General features: G+C 41.2%; 1 protein-coding gene across 1 annotated transcript in view; it reads right to left on the reverse strand.

The window, feature by feature from the left end:
• Positions 1–29, reverse strand: part of LOC114668959 (uncharacterized) — a 49,568-nt gene extending 49,539 nt beyond the window's left edge. The window contains exon 1 of the mRNA XM_028825003.2: positions 1–29. This exon is cut by the window's left edge and continues 128 nt beyond it. The gene's annotated coding sequence lies outside the window, so the exon portion shown is untranslated.
• Between the last annotated feature and the right edge of the window lie 7,413 nt (positions 30–7,442).

Consider the following 7,442-nt stretch of genomic DNA (forward strand, 5'->3'; position numbering starts at 1 on the left):
CACTGCCATCGCCACCAAGGCGAGCGACTGCGCACACTCTGACGTCACGGCAGGGTCTGCTCTGGAGAAAAAAAGAACAGGCTGCACAGGCGCGTGACGTCATTCTTCAGCTATTTCTTACTTCATGCCCTCACGATGGATAACGCACTGTATATATCTTCCTATCTTAAAACCAGGCCGCATATTTTATTAAATAATTTTATTTTAAAAAATCTTAAGAATTTTAACTCAGTTACACGATGTGTTAGCTTCTGGATTTTTATTTAGAAATCATGATTTCTCCAGTGGAAGCATAAAGTTAAAGATACTTTTTGATCTCAAGGGGAGAATGTTACAGCAAATTCCATGCAAATAAACTTATTATCACACTCAAGCAAACACATACAGTCATATGAAAAAGTTTGGGAACCCCACTTAATTCTTTGGATTTTTGTGTATCATTGGATGAGCTTTCAAAGTAGCAACTTTCTTTTAATATATGACATGCCTTATGGAAACAGTAGTATTTCAGCAGTGACATTAAGTTTATTGGATTAACAGAAAATATATAATATGCATCATAACAAAATTAGACAGGTGCATAAATTTGGGCACCCCAACAGAGATAGGACATCAATACTTAGTTGAGTCCATCCATCCATCCATTTTCCAACCTGCTGAATCCGAACACAGGGTCACGGGGGTCCGCTGGAGCCAATCCCAGCCAACACAGGGCACAAGGCAGGAACCAATCCCGGGCAGGGTGCCAACCCACCGCAGGACACACACAAACACACCCAAACACCAAGCACACACTAGGGCCAATTTAGAATTGCCAATCCACCTAACCTGCATGTCTCCTTTTGCAAATATAACAGCCTCTAGATGCTGTCCTCTTATAGCCTTTGATGAGTGTCTGGATTCTGGATGGAGGTATTTTTGACCATTCTTCCATGCAAAATTTCTCCAGCTCAGTTACAGTTGATGGCTGCCGAGCATGGACAGCCTGCTTCAAATCATCTCATAAATTTTTGATGATATTCAAGTCAGAGGACTGTGACGGCCATTCCAGAACATTGTACTTCTCCCTCTGCATGACTGCCTTTGTAGATTTCGAACTGTGTTTTGGGTCATTGTCTTGTTGGAATATCCAGCCCCTGCATAACTTCAATTTTGTGACTGATGCTTGAACATTATCCTGAAGAATTTGTTGATATTGGGTTGAATTCATCTGACCCTCGACTTTAACAAGGTCCCCAGTCCCAGAACTAGCCACACAGACCCACAGCATGATGGAACCTCCACCAGATTTGACAGTAGGTAGCAGGCGTTTTTCTTGGAATGCGGTGTTCTTCTTCCGCCATGCAAACTACTTTTTGTTATGACCAAATAACTCCATTTTTATCTCATCAGTCCAAAGTAGTTTGTTCCAAAATGAATCTGGCTTGTCTAAATGAGCATTTGCATACAACAAGTGACTCTGTTTGTGGCGTGAGTGCAGAAAGGGCTTCCTTCTCATCACCTTGTCATACAGATGTTCTTTGTGCAAATTGTGCTGAATTGTAGAATGATGGACAGATACACCATCTGCAGCAAGATGTTCTTGCAGGTCTTTGGAGGTGATCTGTGGGTTGTCTGTAACCATTCTCACAATCCTGCACATATCCTGCACCGCTCCTGTATTTTTCTTGGCCTGCCAGACCCGGGTTTAACAGCAACTGTCCCTGTGGCCTTCCATTTCCTGATTCCATTCCTTACAGTTGAAACTGACAGTTTAAACCTCTGAGAGAGCTTTTTGTAGCCTTCCCCTAAACCATGAGACTCAACAATCTTTGTTCTCAGATCTTTTGAGAGTTGCTTTGAGGATCCCATGCTGTCACTCTTCAGAGGAGAGTCAAAGGGAAGAACAACTTGCAATTGGCCACCTTAAATACCTTTTCTCATGATTGAACACACCTGTCTATGAAGTTCAAGGCTTAATGATCTAATCCAACCAATTTGGTGTTGCAAGTAATCAGCATTGAGCAGTGACATGCATTCAAATCAGTAAAATTACAAGGGGACCCACATTTTTGCATAGCCAGTTTTTCACATTTGATTTAATTTCATACAACTAAATATCCATCCATCCATCCATCCATTATCTAATCTGCTATATCCTAACTACAAGGTCATGGGGGTCTGCTGGAGCCAATCCCAGCCAACACTGGGCGCATACAACTAAATACTGCTTCACTAAAAATCTTTGTTTGGAAAACACCCCAGTACTCAGATATTACTAGGAAATTAAAGGCATACCACTGTTATCTTTTTTGTTGAAAGTAGAGTAAATTATTATGCAGGCTGAAACTTTTTCATATGACTGTATATTAACAATAGTCGTGTTTAAACAAAAGCTATGAAGAATATACTGTACATATGTCTAAGTAGTAATAAATCAATAAAAAATATGTCCATTATTGTTTAATATTAATCTATTCAAAAGCCATAATAACATAGCCTAGTCAGATAATATGTTGTAAAGTGCAGTGGCACCTGGGAAAAAATAAATTCAGGAGTGTCCAGCAGGTTGAGAGGGCATCATGGAGAGGGTGTGACACTGTCTGTGACAGCTCAGTTTAGCACACATCCTCCTCTTTGTTCCTGACTCCAGAGAGTCAAAACATGTCTACCTTAGTTTATTTGAGGTCATAGATAGATAGATAGATAGATAGATAGATAGATAGATAGATAGATAGATAGATAGATAGATAGATAGATAGATAGATAGATAGATAGATAGATAGATAGATAGTGTGATGGATGGCCGGGGACCTTGCCCCAACGGGGAGGCCTGGAGAAGCAGGGGACTGGGAGAGGGGCAAGTCCTTCCCCAGGACACAAGTGGGCAGCCATTCCGGATTGTGTGGGAGCCACGGAACTGGAAGGCTCAACCCTCTGGGGATCTGTGGCCACCTCCAGGGGGCGCCCAAAGGACTAAGGAGCCTTAGACCGCAGCACTTCCACCACACCAGGAAGCGCTGCTGAACCAGGAAGCAGATACAACCGGAGTGCTTTGAGTTGCCCATGCATCATCTCCGCCACACCAGGAAGTGCTGCAGGGAGATCATCAGGGAGCACCTGGAGCACATCCAGGTGCATTATAAAAGGGGCCGCCTCACTCCATTCAACGAGCCAGAGTCGGGTGGAAGAGGATTGGAGCTTGCGAGGAGTGGAGTGGAGTGGAGTGGAGTGGAGTAGCGGCGGCAATACAGAGAAGAATAAAAGATAAGAATTGAGTTTATGGTACTGGTTTGTGTACTGTGTGTGTAGGAAAGAGAAATAAGCCATGTGTGCTGTGGACATCTGGTGTTGTGTCTGTCTGTGTCCGGGCTATCTTTTACAATAGATAGATAGATAGATAGATAGATAGATAGATAGATAGATAGATAGATAGATAGATAGATAGATAGATAGATAGATAGATAGATAGATAGATAGATAGATAGATAGATAGATAGATAGATAGATAGATAGATAGATAGATAGATAGATAGATAGATAGATAGATAGATAGATAGCACTTTATTTGTCTCCATGGGAAAATGTAGCTTTTTACAGAAGCTCAACAGATAAATAAATCTTATTATATTATGACAAATAACACATCCCCTCTAAAATACACAGTGGAAAGACTTAAAAGAAACAAAAACTTAAGACATGGCTAAGCATAAAAAGAGCGGTCACAGAAAGTCATAATGTAGATAATAATAATTGCATTGCTGTTGGTATGAAGGAGCCTCATTAGCGTTTCCTGACACACTTCTGCTCAATAACTCATTGGCTGTCAGTCTTCAATGGTGGTGTGTCATAGAGAGGATGTGCAGTATTGCTCATAATTGCATTTAATTTTTATGTTTATTCTCTTCTCCACTACTACCTCGTGCGGGCTGACAGTACATCCCATAACTAAGCCTGGCTTCTTAAGCAGGTTGTTAATTCAGTCAACCCTTTTTAAAGTGATGTTACGTCCCAAGTCAGAATTAGTAATTAGTCTATTCACACTAAAATCAAATATCATTTTGTAACAGGACAGTAAAGTACACACTTGAGCTTGCCTCCTCCAGAACTTTGGATTGCATCCTTGGCAGTGGCAGAGTCAGTAGAGGGGTGAGGTGGTGTTCGCCCCAGGCCCCACCCTAATGGAAGGCCCACAGACATGAGAAAAAATGTCTGTTTAACAACTAGTACATCTTAATGCTTCATTTAAAATAATTTATTTGTGTGGTAATGGATGGACTGCTGTTCGTAATTGGAATGGAGAGTGGGGACTTACCCGGGCATTGGGGCATTACACCAGAATCACATGGATGAACACGCAGCCTGGATGGATTGGTTTCCGGTTCAAAACTCAGTCAGGGAGTTGTAATAATGGATGGACTGGTCAAAACTGAATATCAGGGACAATTCGTCCTTATTTCCCCCAGTGAGTACATGACACGTGTTTCACCCTAATTAGGGCTCATCAGGCGAATGCACCTTTGCTTCCCCTTATGGAGACTGAACCTCGGATGTCATCGCCTTATGTAGCACCACAGCGGCTGGTTTGCTTACTTGACAAGGTGAAAATCGGAGAATTACATTCATAGGTCTGAATCACAATCTGATTATTTGGATGGTTATCAATCAGGTAATGCTTGTGGTTGGTCAGTTTGCCAACTGGCTTATTAGGCTTTACTATTTTCTTCTGAATGATTTTCTGGCTTAGACCCTTGCTTGTTTTTTGACTTTTGATTTTCCCTCATCATTACCTGGTCCTTAATTCATTTTTTCCACTTTTGTTTAACCAGGGCAGTATGATATCATTTTAAAGTTGGCTTTAACTGTATGTGTCTTTGAATTGTAACTATGCTTTTTCAAGTATTTTAAGCTCTCTGCATAAGCAGGTTTGCATCTGGTGTTTATTGATTTGGAGAAGGCTTATTGAGGAGCGCCACATCAAGGGGTCTGGAGAAGCATGAGAGAGATAGGAGTACCAGAGAGTGTGTGAGGATTGTCCAGGATATGGATGAGGGACTGTGGACTTGAGTTACAAGCAGCGTTGGGTTAACAGACAAGATCCCCGCCAGAGAAGGGATCTTCTTGAAGTCTTTACCTCTTTGTGTGGTTAGAGATGTGTTGGTTATGAATAAAAGACCAATCCCCCATGGTGCAGACATTTTTCTGGTGACATTGTGTTGTGTAGCACCAGAAAGGAAAAAGTCAAGAGGACAGAATAGGAAGAATGGAAAAAGGCTTTGGAAGACAGATGATTGAAGATAAATAGGAAGAAGACAGAATATATGAAGTTTAATGATGATCAGGATTCAGAATTTAGCCTTCAGGGAGAGCCATTGAAAAGAATGTATAAATTTAAATACAGTAATCCCTCCTCCATCGTGGGGGTTGCGTTCCAGAGCCACTCGCAAAATAAGAAAATCTGCGAAGTAGAAACCATATGTTTATATGGTTATTTTTATATTGTCATGCTTGGGTCACAGATTTGCGCAGAAACACAGGAGGTTGTAGAGAGATAGGAACGTTATTCAAACACTGCAAACAAACATTTGTCTCTTTTTCAAAAGTTTAAACTGTGCTCCATGACAAGACAGAGATGACAGTTCCGTCTCACAATTAAAAGAATGCAAACATATCTTCCTCTTCAAAGGAGTGCGCATCAGGAGCAGAGACTGTCATAAAGACAGAGGAAAGCAAACAAATCAATAGGGCTGTTTGGCTTTTAAGTATGCGAAGCACCGCGGCACAAAGCTGTTGAAGGCGGCAGCTCACACCCCCTCCGTCAGGAGCAGAGAAAGAGAGAGAGAGACTGAGAAAAACAAGCAAGCAAAAATCAATACGTGCCCTTCGAGCTTTTAAGTATGCGAAGCACCGTGCAGCATGTCGCTTCAGGAAGCAGCTGCACAGAAGGTAGCAACGTGAAGATAATCTTTCAGCATTTTTAGACGAGCGTCCTTATCATCTAGGTGTGCGAACAGCCCCCCTGCTCAATCCCCCTACGTCAGGATCAGAGAAAGTCAGCGCAAGAGTGAGTGAAAAGTAAGTTGGGTAGCTTCTCAGCCATCTGCCAATAGCGTCCCTTGTATGAAATCAACTGGGCAAACCAACTGAGGAAGAATGTACCAGAAATTAAAAGACCCATTGTCCGCAGAAATCCGCGAACCAGCAAAAAATCCGCGATATATATTTAAATATGCTTACATATAAAATCCGCGATAGAGTGAAGCCGCGAAAGGCGAAGCGCGATATAGCGAGGGATTACTGTATTGAGGATCAGTGGAAGATGATGGAAGATTTTTTTTTTCCAAGATGGAAAAAAAAGATGTAGAGATAACCTATAGAGTGCAGTTTGGATGGAACAATTGGAACAAGGTATCAGGAGTGTTGTGTGACCAAAGAATTAAGGCAAAGGTTTTTAAGACAGTGGCAAGACCAGCAATGATGTGTGGAGCTGAAATATTTGCAGAAAATGGAACACAGGAGAAGAAGTTAGATGTGGCAGAAATAAAAAAGTGGAGATGGGCATGTGGAGTTATGAAAAAGGACAGAATAAGAAATGAGACCATCAGAGGTACAACAAAAGTGGGAGAGATATCTAAGAAAGGACAAGAAAGTTGGTTGGAGTGGTATGGAGATGTGATGAGGAGAACCAATGAATATGTGGCCAAAAGAAGGATGGAAATGGAAGCACAGGGGAAGAGAAAGCAAGGAACGCCAAAACAGATGTGGATGGATACAGTAAAAGAAGATCTGATAGAAAAGGATTTGACTGGGGAGGAGGTGCAGGACTGAGCTGTAGACGGAAGGTTGATCAGGCACATCGACCCCACATTGAAGTGGGAGAAGATGAAGAGAAAGAGGAAGAGGAAGAAGATAAGGTAAAGGTAAATTGATAATATGTCAATCATTGATCAAACAAATTATATAAACCCTGGATCTTGAGAATGATTTCATCCATTATTCAGTGCAATTGTAGTCTTAAACTGAGACTGAGAAAACCATTCAGATTTAATTACATGTAATAATAGGTTAAATATAGCCTCATAATAGATTTAATTAAGGACAGAAAGTAACACATGGGAAATGGGTATTAATAGTAAGCAGCAGTAGCAGCAGGTCTCCCAGGGTCAGGATCAATAATGTATGCCTTTGTAGATTGTGATATGTGTAAACAAGTAAAGTTACTTAACTCCGTTGTGAAATGAACCAAAACAGACTGTGAAGGAATACTAGAGACACATATGAAGTCACTCTGTTACTCTATTTGTCATTTAACTTAGGACTATCCCCTTCTTGCACAGTGTCCTTGTCATTAATGTTAGCAATTAAGGAACAAGTATTTGTTTTGTAATGCATGAAATAACATGTTGCAAAAACCACATAACACTGAGTGTCGATTGATATTGCAAACTTACATGGCCCTGTCT

The sequence above is a fragment of the Erpetoichthys calabaricus genome, chromosome 18 (genome assembly GCF_900747795.2).
Source record: "Erpetoichthys calabaricus chromosome 18, fErpCal1.3, whole genome shotgun sequence".
In the NCBI taxonomy this organism is placed as follows: domain Eukaryota; kingdom Metazoa; phylum Chordata; class Cladistia; order Polypteriformes; family Polypteridae; genus Erpetoichthys; species Erpetoichthys calabaricus.